We start from the raw sequence: 17,663 nt of genomic DNA, 5'->3' as shown, positions 1-17,663 counted from the left end.
TTTAATGACACCAGGAGTATCTGTTTCGTATGGACATACCCAGGCAGTCTTTGTACATGTTGTCTGGCAGCTGGTAATAGTTCTGGGATTATCATGTGTAGAGCAGGGGGCTGGAGTAGAAGACCCTCGGGTCCCTTCCAACTCTACAATTGTATGTTTCTATGAACCACACAAAAAAGGAAAGTAGACAGGAGATGATCCCTTCTTGCTTTACTTTTCGAACAAATTTTTTTTATTAAAAAAAGCTCACATAGAAATAGAAACTGATACTTTCATTGTGCCATTCTATCTGTCTGACATTTACCCGGAAGTATCTGCAAGGGTGGCTGAGCTGTTATCAATAGTATCTCTTAAGAGTGGTTAATGGCACTATTTAGCGGGAAGAAATTCCAATGAAAATCCTTGTTATTACGGTACATATTCTTACATGGCTGTATATTAAAATTTTATATATGGATGTTTTATGATGGTCTATATTTGTAATGCCTGATAAAGGTTTGGCGAAGAAAGGAAGCAGAATGGGGGAACGTATGCCTTCCTTCCAAATTAGAACCACTTTTCACATTTTGCACATTTGATCACCATGTGATTACTAGCAGATACATTTTGCAACACATTAGTCTTGTAAGTACAGTGGTGTTAGAAACTGCGGCAGGAATGCTAGCAGCCATGTGGCTCCTGGGACCTAGGTTGTGGGCGCCAAAACAAAATGCCAAGGCACTTTTTGCTGCTGCCCTGCTACCAGACCAGCAGCAACACACACACACTCTCTCTCTCTTTTTGCTACTGGGTGAATCAGGCAGTCTGCAGGGTAGCATGACTGCAGCAAGGCAAGTGGAGATACTGGGTGCCAAGGGTGGCACCTGGACATCTCCATCCAGTCGCAAAAGGCTGGTTGCCAGGTTGCAAAATGTGACTGGCGCCCGGCTAATTTCAAATGCTGTTCACAAATGCAACTAACCCATACATCTAAACCATATGCACCTCTTTTACATGTCTATAGTCCAAAAAGAAATCACAACACACTATTTACAAACAAACAAACAAACAAACCCACAAACCCCTTCACTGCCCATAAGAGTTTATTTCCACAGACTACCAGGCAAGTGGTGACTTGTAAGCCTGTAAGAGCATTTGGATTACTTCTAAATACCATCTTTTATCATATGCCCCAAGCTATGTATTTTCCAAGCTCCCAGTCTTCATCTGTTTAGTATAGCTTTTTATGGAAGGCATTCAACAAGTCCATTAACATTTGCTACCTTTCTTCATACTTTCTCCCTAAGGTTTCGCAGCTTGCGCAAAGTAGTGACATGACCAGCATAAGGCACACAATGTATGTTTGAATCATTTCTGCTATATAAACCTATTAGTTTAAATGTAGTTCTTAATGATCCATAAATTTTGTTTGCGTTTTTGACGAGTATAAAGCACTGAACGAATATTTTCAGGAACCAAAGTACAGTACTCTAAGAATGCCTTGAATAGCAGCAGCTAACTTTAAGAACCAAATGCAGGAAGGGCTAATTTACCTAATTCTGCACTTCTCAACAATAAATTTTATTTGCCATTTTAAGGACTACATCTATGCATCTTTTGATGCTAAGCTTGTTGGAAGATTTGGCGCTTTGCTGTTCAGACCCTTTGCAGAAAACTGATTCAAAGCTTTTGAAATCATCATTCCACACTTGGAATACCAAAATTAAAACCACAGAACTAGGCAAAAACATGCATATCCATGAAAAAGTGTCCCCTTCCATAACCGGAATAACTTTATGCATCCTTGAGCTGACACCTCCCAGCCATTCTGAAAATCCTGAGATCCAACAGATGTGCTAATCCCAGAGTGGTTTTAACGCATTATTTTTATGTAGACTGTAACCAGTGAGAGAAGATAGTGCTATATTTTATTTAAGTGGTTAGCCACAAAAAAACACTAAGTGCTCTCTACTCTACTACTTTGAATGCAGTGTGCTGTTTTTCCCCCTACTTTAATTTTGCTGAGCCAGAGCAGCCGTTGAAAATTATGTTCAACTTCAAGCAAGGCAATAAATGGGACTGCCCTCTACAGGAAGGCGAGAAGCCCAAATCTGGGGAAAGGATGCCATTTTCTGCCTCTTCAAGCAGATGGACCTATACAATACCCACCTGGTGGTGCGAAGCTCCCAAACCCAAATCAGAAGACCACTTCCTTTGTCTATGGATTAATTATTTGAGAGCACTAATCAGTCTTAATAATAACGAGCAGCATCTCAACAGCTCTTTGGCCTGCACAGCAGTATCTGGGAAAGCTACTGCTTCTAGTAGTCTCCTCTAGTCTGGTACTTCCTCAGGCACAGTACTAATGAGAGGAAGCTAGCTATGTCCCTTGGGGGGGGGGGGAATTGGAAAGAAGACCCTTTGCTGAGACCTTCTTTCCAAACAAGGTGGTGGTGTTATTGTTGTCCCAACCACAGCAAGTACTAACTTGATTTGATGTCGATCAAGACTTTCAGGCAAGACATGAATAACCTTATTCTTCGTCACAAGTGTCTTGGTAACAATCATTCACCAGACGGCTACAACAAGCTGAGACACAACAAGATGGCCATGATATCATCCCAGTCGTTATAGATTCTTTAGAAAGCATTGCTTTGGACTCGCATTTTCAGATACCCATTTCAAAACTGTCTTAATTCGGCTTACTGCTTAATTTGAAATGCTATCCTTTGTCTATGCACTTTAAAAAAAGGATATTCAGAAAGGAAACGGCCTCATTATGCCTTATACAGGAGTAGTGGAGACTAATCCTCCAACGCAGAATACCTGCAATTGATTTCTACTTTCATAGGCCACATCATGAGTGCTAAATGTTGCAGCAGAATACAAATCTGTGGCTCAACAGGCTTGACTAAGGGAAGCATGTGCTTTCCAGTTTTTAATTTTTGTGTTTCACCCACTCATATTCTCAATGAGGAAATGCAAATAATTTATCTGGACTGCATTTCAGTCCTGTCTTCTGCTGTTAGAGAACCTACTTCACATGCAAACCTTCCTCTGAATTTGGAAGGGATCTACTTCTAGCATGCAGATCAGATGGCAGGCGTTAAAAGAGCTTTCATTTATGCCATAAATGTGACTGCTTTTCGCATTTCCCCCCTCTCAGATATTTATCTCAAAATCTTAATTTGTCTTACTGCTTCCGCGATTTTAAAGTGTTCTCACTAGCACTTTAAGCATGGCCAGTGAGCCAAGCGGTTGCGTGGAGGTGTTCTGGGAAGCAGTTCAATGAGGCGTACTCCATAATAAGTGTGCATAAGACTGCAGCGTAAAGCTAGCAGCTGGAAAATGTGCTAGATGTTGTGAGCTGTGTTTTGTTTAAAGCATCAGTCAGCAAAGCATGAGACTGTTAACCTCAGCGTTGTGGGTTCAAGTCCCACGAAGGGCAAGGCTCCTGCATCACTGGGGGTTGGGCTAGATGACCCTTGTGGTCCCTTCCAACTCTACATTTCTGTAACAGTGCATTCTGTTATAAATTCAATAAATAATAATATTCTATCAGAGCTTAAAACTGTTCACAGAAGATCACTGTTTTAAACAGAACCATTTTTATTTTAAATAGCAACATACATGAAGTGCATTAATTATACTCCCTTGTACAAAATGTAACAAAGTGTCTGAATTACTATTACTATTAAATTTCTCTCTACTGGCAAGCTCTCGAGAGCATGTCTTCTAGTTAAGATGTAGGCCAAAATGTACAGCCTACATGAAATGTCTTTCCGTCCCTGTAGCATTACTAATTTTTTAAAAGTGCCCCAATGGACTAATCGAAAAGGTGACTTTCAGCTTATCACATTCACATTCTGCAATGCATGAATAGTTAAGAGAAGGAAAAATAAGAGCACTTTATGGCAAGGGGTGATGTAAGGCCCTGCATGCCCTAAGGCTTACTGAGGCTTGTTTTAGTAAGAAAATTTCACCTTCATTTGTTCCATATAACATTGGTAGTTGAGTTGACATGTGATAATTATAGCCTGCTTGTTCTGATTATTGTACTTTCTCTAATTCATTACTGAAGTGATTTATAGTGCCAGTAAATTATGAAAAATAAATAAATGTATCTATTGCAATGTTGTTTAAAAAAATAAAGATAGTGCATCACTACAAACCATAAATTACACAAGTGCAAAAGCTCTGGATCAGGATGTTCGTGATTCATATTACAAATGACATATTATTATTTTTTGAAAGGAAGTGATTTTAGATAACAAGCTCTGCCCAAATACTAAGCTGAAGAAACAGCCTTTTGCAGCTGGAATGCACATAGAATATTTTTGACTCATGCTCAGGTGGATGCAATTTACCGCTTACTACTGCATGCTCTAAATAGAAGCTAAGTAACAGATAAAATTATGCAGTGACAAACATCCATTCATCTGTGGCTCCAAGCAAATGTTGCTGTTCCACTGTATAATACAACCTGATGGCATATGGATTTTGGTCTGAAGAGTAAACGAGTGGCAAGAAAGCACATTGCAGGGTAGGAGAACAAGTATGCAAGAAGGGATTAAAACACACTTTTAAAAGAGCATACCTTAAGCAATTATTAGCATACTGAGTAACTACATTAGCTGAGAAAGAACATCTCTGTTCCTCCTAAGGTACACACACTTGTAGCAGGAACCACATGCTAGGAAAAAGACACATGGAAACTTGTGACTCAAGTACTACTGCTCTTGCATTAGCAAGCTTTGTATCTTTCTGCAGTCATCAGGAATGTCCAAAGTCCGTTTCGGGGGCATAATCCAGCCTGCTGGTCGGTTAAATCCAGCTCCTGTGGCAGTTTATTTTCTGGGGTAAAATAATAAAAAAGCTCAACAATTTCAACCCTACAAAAAGGTCAACAACATTGGTTGGTCCTTTGGTCGGCCCTCATGGCACTTCACTTCATCAAATCTGGCCCTCTTTGAAAAAAGTTTGGACACCACTGTACTGTACTAGATCATGGGTAGCCAAACTAAGGCCGAGGGGCCAGATGTGGCCCAATTGCCTTCTCAATCTGGCCCGTGGATGGTCCGGGAATCAGCGTGTTTTTACATGAGTAGAATGTGTCCTTTTATTTTAAATGCATCTCTGCGTCATAGCTGTCAACCCTCCCTGCTGTTCCCCACTGCTATAATAAGGGAATTTCCCGCAAAAAAGGGAAAGGTTGACAGCTATGCTCTGGGTTATTTGTGGGGCCTGCCTAGTGTTTTTACATGAGTAGAATGTGTGCTTTGATTTACAATGCATCTCTGAGTTATTTGTGGGGCATAGGAATTTGTTCACCCCCCCAAAAAAATATAGTCCGGCCCACCACAAGGTCTGAGGGACAGTGGACTGACCCCCTGCTGAAAAAGTTTGCTGACCCGTCCTAGATGAACGATTGGAAAAAAAAGAATAGGTGCTGATGACCCATTTTACATGAGTGGTGAAAGTAATGATGTTACGATGAAGAATATCAGGATCAAATACTATGCTATAAGGTACAATTTTTCTTTTTATGAAGGCATATTTCCCCTTTCATAATAATAATAATAATAATAATAATAATAATAATAATAATACCCTGCCCATCTGACTGGATTGCCCCAGCCACTCTGGGCAGCTTCCAACAAATATAAAAGCATAATAAAACATCAAACATTTAAAACATCCCTATACAGGGCTGCCTTCAGATGTCTTCTAAAAGTTGTATAGTTATTTATCTCCTTGACATGTGATGGGAAGGCACTCCACAGGCTGGGCGCCACTACCGAGAAGGCCCTCTGTCTTTCTTGGATTGCTATACCTCTTATAGAAACCTAACTGAGCATCCCTGTCACGATAATCCAAAATCCACATGCTGTCTCACCACATACACACAGCTTCAATTGATTACTGAACTTTTCAGCTTCCCTTTCAAACCCTGTCATTTCTGCCACTTCCTACGCTACCACCTCCATCTTAAAAAAACTTGGTTTTCACTGTGATGTACACTCTGAGAAATTTGGGGAAATAACATGAAAATTTATTCACGCCTTCCTATGGCCCTAAGCTTCCAGCAGTGGGTACTTAAGGTTTGAAAAAGGCAGGGAGGGAAGAGAAAAAGGAAAGGAAGCTGGACAGCAAGTTCTATGTTAATATTCCCATTAGAAATCAGAAAGAGAAGAGAGTCTTGAAGATAGTATGATGAAACTATTTCTGTACTTTCATGTAATAAGAGAATGTAGGTTGGGCATTTCTACTGCCTTAGTCACAATAAGACTAGACTATACAGCTGCTTTCATATGATCAGCGATTTCCTGTCTTCTTGTGTAGGTGGTAGCAATTTTATCAGTGTAGGCTAGGCACAAAAGACTGTTCATAAATTATAGAAGTTACTATCTCCCTTCCTTTCACGTCTTTCCCTCTGAGCTGTAATGTACTTTTTTAAAAGCTACAGCTTTCCCCCACCCCTTTATAATATTAAAGCATTGTTTAAAATATTAGATATCTTGTTCTCATAAGAAGAACTGTATTTCCTGGAACATATATTCCACTTGCTTTATGTGAATTGCAAGTAAGTTTAGGGAAGGCATGCTCAGGGAGAGGAAAATGTACTTCCTCCAGGAAATGTACAGAACAAAGTGAATGTATGTTTTGTGTGTGTAAAAACTATCCTTTTCCACTTGGCTTTTTAGCTAGGCACTGGCAGGCACACCTCTGCAAAAACTCTAGCGCAAAGGCAAAAAAGAGGAGTGGTCGCCCCACCACCCTTTTCTGTGTGTAAGGCCCGCACAGTGGTAGCACAAATCACCCCCTTCTCCAAAGTTCTCTGCACATGCTATAGGATTGGTATTCAATTGCTCTATCCTCTAGCTTCAATAGGATTATATGACACCACCATGACCCAGTTTTTATGTTATGTCAAACACAGTTTTGTTTGAGAATTTGAAATTATTATTCATTTACTGACTGCAGCCTATATGGTTATAAGCTTCTGATGGGAAAGCTATTAATTACATTGTGTGTCCAGAGTTCCCATGCTGAGGAGTTTGGAAGAAGGCCTGTTCTGGTTGAGGCCATACTCCCCTGGAAACAGCAGGTCTTAGGTGGCTACAAGTACCTTTTCGCAGTTCTGGCTGGTTCGTCATTGAAGGTCCCCTTTGGACAGAACCAATGCACTCCATGCTGATCCAAACCTCCAGATTGTATTATTGTATGTGCTTTATGTGGAGCTGCCCTTGAAGAGGACTCAGAAACTTCAATTGGTCTAAAATGCAGCAACCAGATTACTGGCTGGAGATCCAATTAGATCTTATATAACCCTTGTTTTAGAACAGCTGCAGTGCTTGCCGGTTTGTTTCTGGGACCAATTCAAGGTGCTTGTGTTAGTGTTCAACACCCTAAACAACTTAAGCCCCAAATACTCGAAAGACTGCCTCCTTCCCTACAGATCTTCCACGTGGGTACCAAAATCAGCAGAGGGAGACCTCTTGGGTGTTCCACTCCATTCAGAGTTTTCAGTGGGGAGGGGCCCTGGCCTGAGAAAAGGCATTCTCTGTGGCAGCTCCCAAGGTGTGGGACACCCTCCCCACAGAGGTGTATCTGGCAGCTTCACTATGCAGTTTTCAGCAAATGTAAACTAGCAAGTAATGAATGGAATTAGTAGTACTTTCTCCACTGAGTGAATGGCCTGTGAGAACTTGGAGCATGTGACCAGACTCACAAACATAATAAGAGTCAGAGAAGGAAGACAGGTAGACAATTGTAAAAAATGGAGCACTTAAAAAAAAATACATACTGAAAAAATGTAAATGACACACTACCTTATTGTTGGGAGTAATAAGGAGAAAATATTTATCATTTTTGTCATGATCTGTTGTAGTCTTATCACTATTATCTGCCTGAGCAAAATAATATGCAACATATGAAACAAATTCTGGTGATAATTGCATAAATATTTGTTTTTCTCTCTTTACTGTTATGATTAGAATTATTACAATAAGAACAATCAGACAAGTAAGGAGTCTGCACTTTTATATTAATGGGAAAAAACCACACAAAACCTCGCATGAGATCTTAAAACTGCAGACCAGAGTTGAAAATCTAATACTGTTATTTATTATAATACCCAAGTGGTGTTATTTATCATACTTTCCAAGTGTTACTATGTACTCAAGAATAACTCAAAATAACTTCTATCTTAAACTACTGAAGCAAAACACGCAAGATGTTTGGATTTAATTTAGTATCAGATTTATTTTTACAGCCAGGGAAAATTAAGTTGTCCATTAGAATTCTTTTGTACAACACGAGATATTCACAATCTAATGTTTGCTTTTGGGCAGGGGAAGGGGGGTAGCAAGGTTTGATATATTGTGCTTCATTGCACATTGATTATGATCTGTTTTATAAATAGGACATCCTTGTTCCTCTGAAGATTTAGCCCCTTATAGCTCACTTGCTGTGTAAGTTAACAAACATTAGCATCAAATCTAAGAGGGAAGGAATATATGTCCTTAAATATCATCCTTTCCTTTCTTCCTGAATTCACACTAATGAAGTAGGGGCTGCAGCCCAATTCAACAGGTTCATTCCCACCACACCAGATTTATGAATAAATATGGTTTAACAATGCAACTTGTCTTTCTATGATAGTTGGGCACAGAACTAAATAATAAATGGTCCTTATTAATCTTATTTTCTCCAATTAATACACTTACTATGCATAATATAAAGATGCTTTGAAAAATTTTACTCAATGAATCCTCGTAAGAATGGGGGATAAACCCAGATTTTTGTTTAATAGCAGTTGGCAGTAGTCAGTTCTGTCTACTGCAGGCATGGTCAAACTTGGCCCTCCAGCTGTTTTGGGTCTACAACTCCCACCATCCCTAGCTAACAGGACCAGTGGTCAGGGATGATGGGAATTGTAGTCCCAAAACAGCTGGGGGGGCAAGTTTGGCCCTGCCTGGTCTACTGAGTTTGGGAAACACTAGAACTTCAACCTATAGAGAAGTTGTTAATTAGGCTTCCATTATATTCTTGGGTGAGCTTGTCTATGCTCACAGAACTAGCATTGATTTGCAGAAACCAAGGACACACTTGTTGTGGTTAAAAATGACTACCTATATAGACTAGCTTTCTACAAAAATACAAAAAAAGAGAACAAAACTTGTTGAAAAAAGTGGTCTCCATGTATGGCAATGGTCATCAACCATTTTGGACCAGTAGGCATATTTTTAATGTTAAGAGTGTTGTGTGCACCAGTCACAACATGGCTGTCATAAGAGGCATGACATAACACAAAATTAGAGAAGGGTTCTGTGATGGTGAAGCTTTCCCCGTAACTGCATTTCCATAACAGAAAAAGCTTCTGTAATTCTGTTGAATTTCTGCCTGCCATACAGCAAGTAACCCTTTTATTCCCAATACAACTCTATGCTGACATCTTGTACCCACTAACAACAACAACAATAGTAGTAGTAATAATAATAATTTTTATTATTTATACCCCACCTATCTGGCTGGGTTTCCCCAGCCACTTGGGAGTAAGCCCCATTAAACACAGGGACTTACTTCTGAGTAGACAAATATACTATTATACTGCAAGTTAACTAGACATTGAATTCTTAATGACTGCCTGGTCTTTAGCTCCTGAACATCAGGAGACATGCCTCTTTGCAAAGTTTTGATATTTGCCCTTTGTGGGGAATTCTTTAACTTATTTTCTGTGAATTCTAGTAACTGCCTGATCTCATACAAGCCTACCACAGAAGAAATGTGCTAAGGAAAAGGAAGGACAAACTACAGAGATTCCAAGGATTAGCAAATAAGATTGAAGTAGGAAAAGGAGGACAAAATAGCAGATTTCAGAACCCTGAGGATTCCTATCGCCTGGTGTCCAAAAAAACTCCTCAATTCATCAATCACAGCTCTGACTTAATTAATTGACTAAAAACACTGGTAGAAGGCTCCAACAGGTGGACTTTTTTCACAGAAATTGCTTAGAAGGGTACCTGCACATTTTGCTTTGTAACTTTCCTTCTAGGAGGGTGAGAGACTTAAAACAAAGTACCAATGAAGGCATTCATGGGCCACAGGTTGGCAACTCCTGATTTATGGAACTGAAGCACACATTATTCAAGATTTGCAATTTATTTGTTGAAGTTAATCAATATTGGTAAAAAATATGGAAAAGTAAATTTTAGAAGCTACCCGTAAAAATACTCAAAAAGCAATCCATTTTAATACGCTCTTTTAACCACACATTCAATTGTAGTACTGTATAGTTTTGTTACAGCTCAGTGTGGAAATTCTGCTAATAAAATTAACATCCAGTCTGGTATGTTTCATATCATGGTAACAATGCAAAAGATAATTTACACAACACACTAAATCACAGGAGTGGAATGCTCTGGTTTGTAATAGCTGTTCAAACTCTTAACACGGTAAAATTAAAAGCTCACTCTAAGAAATACATAACATAATCTAGACTGATAAATGACTATTGGCTTATATTGGCAGGTCATACTCCCTGGACTGGCAAATGGACGGGCTCTATTGGATCTGTAACATCTATATTGCTGGCAACTAGGCAGCCAAAATGAAGCATTTCACAAGTTTTTTTAAATCACATTTGAAACGTTTCATTCTATCTGTGGCACGCTCACCCTCACAGATATTGGTATCCTCTCTCCACAGTCAGCTAAAACTTGCCTTTTTAATTGCAATAAAAGACTGCCATTTAGTACATGTCTAGCTAATACCTGGTGCTTGGAAAATGCATGTGATATCTCAGGGTACTTTTGTGATACAGATAAATATTGAGTACTTACGGTTGTAACCGAATCTATATTTTTGTTGTTGGGCGGCTTTGCACATAAGAAAAAAAGGTAACTAAGCAACCAGGCTCTCTCTAAATACAGCAGCAGAACTGCAAAATCCGTTACTAAGCATCACATCTATACAGGTTAAGTACAAACAAAATCTCCGTATGAAACAGAGCCAACATCAGAATTCTAATCCAAAGAATCTTAATTATCTAAAAAGATGAACATATGTAATAAAGAAAACAAAAAGTCTAACGAAAGCAGTATTGTGTCCATAACTGCTAGGAAGTCTTGCTGCAGAGAGCTTATACTTAGTTCCTATCTTCAATAATGCTATGAAGTGGTATTGTTAGTTTTATAAGATACAATTACAGACATAACCTACTTGGGCTGCAATTCCATGAACACTACATAGTAAGTCCCATTCAACTTGATGAGACTGACTGCTGAGCAAACACACACAAGATTGCACTATTAGATTCAAAGGAACTTAAAATGCTCTGTCTTTTTCTGAAAACGTGTAAGAGGACTCATACCAATCAAACATAGAAGTGTGTCCTTTCCAACATAAGCACCTACCTCCAATGCTCTCTTAATGGGTTTTCTTACTTGCACTGAGAATTGTAATACACAGACATATTTACCGGTACCTAGAAATGTAATGGGATTTACAAGCCACTGGGCTTAGAATTAGAGACTTAAAACTTTAAGACAATGTGAGTCTTCTAACATAGAGCACTCAGTTTCATAGCCAGGACTATACTAGCACAAGTGTGGTGTATAATTACTCTCTCTCATTCCTAGGAATCTCAGCTTTCATCAAACCTGCTCCAAGTGCTCTTCTACGCCTTGTTGATTCTGAAGCAGTGTTCAAAATTAGCCAGGCACCAGGCACCAGGCACATTTTGCACCTGGCTAATGGCCACTTGCAACCATGTAAAGATGCCCGGGTGCCAGGATGGCGCCTGGCATCTTCACCAACTGGAGGTACATGCCTGAGGATCATTGGATCTGGACTATTTTCACACACTGATACCACATCCTGTAGAATTATATCGGTTATATTTTATCTGCACCATCAGAATGAATTTCAAGAACCATTCTTTTTTTGTGCAGCCTGAGCAGGAGCAGTGAACAACATTATAGTCAATTGTTGTAGCTTGTCTTCACTTACCCCACCCCACTGCCCTGCTCACAGTTGTGAAGAATATTCTTAGGTTATGACTGGTCCGTTCACCATTAAGCAAAAGAGGCAGGAATAGGCCACTATATTTGTGGACTTTCCCTGTATCAAGAGACTTTTCTTCTTTAAGTTCCCAACATTCTTAACCTAGCTCAAGGTTGTCATCTGAACTAGCCAGATGTTTAACCAATAATCAATTACAGTCATTCTATCATTTGAAAAACAAGACTTTAGAACCGTCTTGCCCAAAAATAGCAATTAGGCATTCCGTTTTGTCAACTGCAACCTTGGTTTAAGGAGCCATTTGGCCCCTAGCTTATATATCTGACTTTCTAGCACCGTTCTCAAGTCATATTTAGAAAGTCTGCAATATGATGTCTGCAAAAGACTCAAACCATACATGCAGTCTAGAAAGTGTTTCCTAACACTTTAAGTCTTTCATATTATCAGTATTATCCTGAGGTTGTCAACTTGCACAGCCATCAAAATTATATGCATATTAAAAACTGAGGAAAAGCTAGGAGTCAATGCCAATCAGGCCACTTCTTGGTTGTAGCATTTAGAGCATTTTGTTATGTGAGGCTCTGTTTGGGAAGGCAGTTGAGCTAGGAATTGGCAGCAAAGATTCAGTGTTTATGTCAAGCACAACACTTAAATGTTAGTTAATACATGAGCATAGAGGTGGAGGCAGAAGGTCAACTGATTCAGTCATAGCTTTTTTTTCACTTGACATCTGGACAAATACTACCAGCCTCTCAAAGAACTGCTGCCTTTTTTGAACAAAGAAAGCAGCAATTGATTAATTATTGCACAGCCCATATATGAAAATGCAAAGTGTTCTAGACTATTAGGAATAAGTACTGTAGCACTGTCATTTTGGAGAGTTCAATAAACAAGGAAATTCTCAGTGACCTCAAACAGATGTCTTTTGAGACATACAGCTTGTGCATATGTAACACTGAGTTTTACCGACAGTTAAGACATTGTAAGCAAGTTTCTCCCTTACATGGCACAAGTCTTCCGCAGGTTCTAAGTTCTAACTAATTTCTAGGTTGATATTAACACCAATGTCAACAAAAGCTAAGCATGACAACAGCAGTTAACACTACTTTGGATTTTATCTTAATCACGGCTAAAAACCAGGGTTGGGTTAAGAGGGAACCCAAGTTAGTGTTAACTACTTGTGTCATTAACTATGATTAAAAATGGCATAAAAAATTCACATCAGAAAGGAGATTGGCAATGGTGGAAGTATATGGTATTGTGCCCTATGCCCATTAATTTAACCATGGTTAAGAGATTAGAGATACTAGTCTGGCAAAGCCCCATGGTGAATTTCTTGACTGACCCAGAGTATGCCATTGGCAACACTTATGGCTGGCAAATTTTATTTCTCCTTCCCTTCTACTATTGAACTGTTCTGTCAACCAGACCAGAGTGTCCTGCCTAGCAAAGACGGTGTGATCCTAGGATGTTACCACTGACGCAGAACCATTTTTCACTTAAGTCAAATTTGGCTGAATTAGATAAAAATAGATTCTTCAACTTGTAGTCAGCTTAACCAAATTTGGCTGCAGGCAGAATTCTATATTTTGATCTGCAAACAACTTCTTACTAAATCAATGAACCTAGGAAAATGTATTTGCTCCCAAGAACAAACAAAACTCTAACCTGAAAAAACCAAAGCTTTTCCTAAAATTGGATTGACAAAATACATTTTTCTTTAATTTCAGAAAAGTCATCCCACAGAGCTGCTCATAAAAGTTCATTATACATTCATAACCTGTACCAAGAAAGCAAGGCTGCAGCCATACTCTTATTTACTTGAAACATAATTATAATCAATTGGATTGTTATGGCTAAATTTCGTAAGATACAGGACATCACTGATGGGATCGCATGGCAATTATACTTTGTAGCTGTGGGAGTTTCTGGTTCTGATCAAAGCAGCAGCACTAAGGAGGTTTCTAAACCCTTCTGCTCATAGGGTTTTTCCTTCCATCTCCTACCCTGAAACTGCTAACACTGTGCAGGGGAAAGAGAGCAAGGTTGAATACTCATCCCTCAGTACCATTGCTCTGATCACCAAAATCAGATCCATGCACCCCAGCCTGCTGTAAAAAAGGAAATTACAAAGTCAAGTGATCTAGATCTCTTGGTTCTTGTGTAGTTTGTTTTTTTTTTTTATAAGAATTTATTGGTTTTACAACAGACAGCATACAAATATAACACCCACATTAACCCACCCCCAACTAGAAATAAACAAATACACAAATACCAATAATTCTTCTTCTTATGCTGTAAAAAAAAAATTTCTTGGTCGAATCTTGGTACAGACTTCCCCTGCCTTTTCACCTTCGGTTCCAATCCCAAATATTACTTTAATAACATCTTATACCATCTTGATCTTAATCCAAATATCTAAAAATTAAAATCAAAAGCTTCTTTTTAACAAATCTTGTTTCATAATAAACAATATTTTCCCATTCTTGACTTAACATAGATCAGATCATGTTATAACTTAATATTAATTCCATACAAGATTCTGGTTCTTATCCCCTTATTTTCAAAGTAAATCATAACAAATATCTTCATTCACTATAACTGCTGTTAATAATAAAAATTTAAAGTACCTCTTTTCTTTCTCTAAAAAACTTAAAGTCTTGACACACCGGTTTCAGGTTACCATAATACATTTTTTTCCTTTATACCTTAATATCATTCACCCTATCCCCCTTCTGTCCATTTTCTTTGGTCGTCTTGCTCCAGAGCTGCTCCTCGAAGTATCCTTTTTCTTTACATAACCACAGATCCAGACTGAGTCCAAAGTAATCCTTGCATAGAACATCAGGGTGCGCACCTTTTCCCCCAGCCTCTCCGGTTCCTCATCCCATTCTTCTTTTATTTGTAGATATAAACATAGAGTTCTCACCTTCGCTCCCAAGCTCTCACCTCGGGAGTTAGTTATAACAATTTTCTCCGTCCTGGGTCTGCCACCCCCAAGAGACGATCCATTACTCCGGAGTAGCCATACCTTTTCATCCTGTTGTTCAATCAGTCCCTTCAGTTCTGTGCCAAGGCACTCCTCCAATGCAGCCATTTCCTGTACAGTCTCCTCTGTGGGATATAACTTTTTTGACATATGACAGTTCAATATCTCCAATTTTCGGTTGAGCAGTTCCAGTCTCAATAAAATAGTCCTTTCTTCATGGGTCATTTCACAGTTCGTAACCAAGTCAAAAACAAAGCCGAGCATGGCAGAAGCGGGCATAGGTGTCAAATTACAGTTTCGGTTCTCAGACTTCTCCATCTTGCCAGTAACTTTCCATTCAATCAAAGTCTTTCACGGCCATTTTCCCCGAATCCGGGGTGCAAGAACCAAAAATTTTAAAAAGAGATACTGTCCACCAGTTTAGTCCCCAAAGGGGAAAACCATAAGTCTCACTTGTCAAATTTTAAGTACTTTGTTGCCATCGCTGTAACAGCAGTCTCTTAAGCTGGTTATTTTCTATCTCCCGAAGGGAAAGAGGCAGGCTCCCTTTCCAAATGTCCCCCAGGTCGTCAACAAGGCACAAAAACAAGTCCAATCCAATACTCACGACACCGGGATTCTTAAGCTCCAACTTTGACAGGTAGAACGTTAACGCACATCGCGGGGGCAACCGCCGCTTCGCGTCCCGGTTGGGGCTTGTCCCCTGAAGCCCGGCTCCGTTTTTCCCTTCACCCCCACTCCCCCTTTACAGGGGGAGCGAGGGAAGGGGACGGAGCCATAATGGGCATAGCCGGGGAGCCCAGGGTGCGGGACGCTCTTCCCGCACCCTATCGGAGCCCCGCTTAGCGGTAGCGGGGCTCCAACCCCCGGGACGGGCTGGGTCGCCTCGCAGCCGAGGCAACCCACGACCGCTCCGCCATTGCGTCGCCGCCGGAAGTCCCGGTTCTTGTGTAGTTTGGCCCACAGATAGTATTCAAAGTTGTCAAACCTTTTATGAGGAAATCACTTAAATTTTAGAGGGAAAGTTACTTGATATTTTTAGAAGATACTATGCAGCTAATCCATACAAGTATTATTTCACTGCTATATGCGCGCGCGCATTCGCATAGACATTTACTTTGGATAACCACACAACCCCTATGTATTCAGAGGAGAGGAGAACAAAAGAAGTTCTACTGATGGCTACAAAATATTCCTAGCAGCAGAATGTAAATTCTGATTCTCAACTGGGACTGGAAGGAAGATCATTTCAGTGGCAATGGGACCGGTTGCTGAAAGGGGGGTCCTGAACTTGGAATTGACACTTCCTCTGAGCCACTTCCCTCTTATTTCAATAAAGCTTGTTTTATTAAGCTTGTGTGTTAGATTTACCAAAAAAGTTTTCCAACAAACTTCTCAAGTTGAAACTGTATGTAAACACAATTTCAGTCTACATTTTACAAGGGTTACTTTATCGGATCTGCCCTTATTAGTCTAAACTTAGGTATCTTATTTCAGTAGTGCACACACACAATTTATCCAATAAAAAGGAAAATTTGAGATACTACAGCAACCACATGAGTGCATATATGAATGTCACGAATGCTTTGCTATGTAATCAAAGTAATATACCTGATCTAGAATTTATGATCCTTCAGTATTTGTAATGTAAACATTCTGCACAGGACAGCAGACATAGGGATGGCTCTTACATTACTTTAGTGATATGCTTGTTCCTGCAATATAGCTCCCATGCTGCACCAATAACTTAGGTAATGCTGAAATTGTACAGAGCCTTGGCAGGAGTGGCATTGTTGTGGTGAGACGCTGTCCCCGCCACCCCTCCCAATTATCTTATTATTACATTCATTATTGAAGCTGTGTGAAAAATCTCTACATGAAAGTGGCAAACACTCCCCCAGGATGGCATAAGAACCAACTCCAAGTGTAACCAGAGGAAGAAGTTAAGATTTGGACTATGAAATTGCCAAAATGTCTGCCACTTATTTTCTGGCTAGGATAACTGTTTCTGTTGTTAAGAGTTTTCCAACTCAACAGCCAAAACACTGTCAAAAATAGAAGTCAGATGCCACAATCAGATACCTTCTTATTTGTGAGTAAGTCCCATTTAACACAACGGGACTTATTAAGGAGGTAGGCATATTACTGCATTGTCAGTTACAGACATTATTTATATACAGTGGTACCTCGGTTGTTGAACGCTTTGGAAACCGAACATTTCTGTTTTCGAACGCTGAAAACCCGGAAGGGAATGCTTCCGTTTTCGAAAGCGCTTCAGAGGCATGTTTCTCCATTTTCTCAATGGAATTTGCTGACCGTCCATTGTGCGTTGGTTGTCGAATGTTTTGGAAGTCAAATGATCTTCCGGAACGGATTACATTTGACAACCGAGCTACCACTGTATACAGAAGGAACTACTCAGACATCCAATGAAAGTTTCTCATATTTGTCTGGTATTCCACCTTGCTGGCAACAATAAAAAAAGACTAGAAACCTGCAGCCAAGTAATTAGCTGGTTAGTTCAAGCCAATATCTGGAATAACAGACAAATTCTTGACCTATTTTTCATTTAGGGCTGCCATCCACAATGGTACAGTAACAAATGGCTGTTTCTTGGTCAGGATCTAGACCAATCTTCCCCAAGCTAGTAGGCTAAATCACCTGGAGGGTA

General features: G+C 39.7%; 1 protein-coding gene across 5 annotated transcripts in view; it reads right to left on the bottom strand.

The window, feature by feature from the left end:
* PKP4 (plakophilin 4) overlaps positions 1 to 17,663 on the bottom strand; it is a 97,001-nt gene that overhangs the window by 72,008 nt on the left and 7,330 nt on the right. The window lies entirely within an intron of this gene.

This window comes from Lacerta agilis, chromosome 1 (assembly GCF_009819535.1).
Source record: "Lacerta agilis isolate rLacAgi1 chromosome 1, rLacAgi1.pri, whole genome shotgun sequence".
Lineage (NCBI taxonomy): Eukaryota > Metazoa > Chordata > Lepidosauria > Squamata > Lacertidae > Lacerta > Lacerta agilis.
This window is presented reverse-complemented; position numbering and strand designations above follow the sequence as displayed.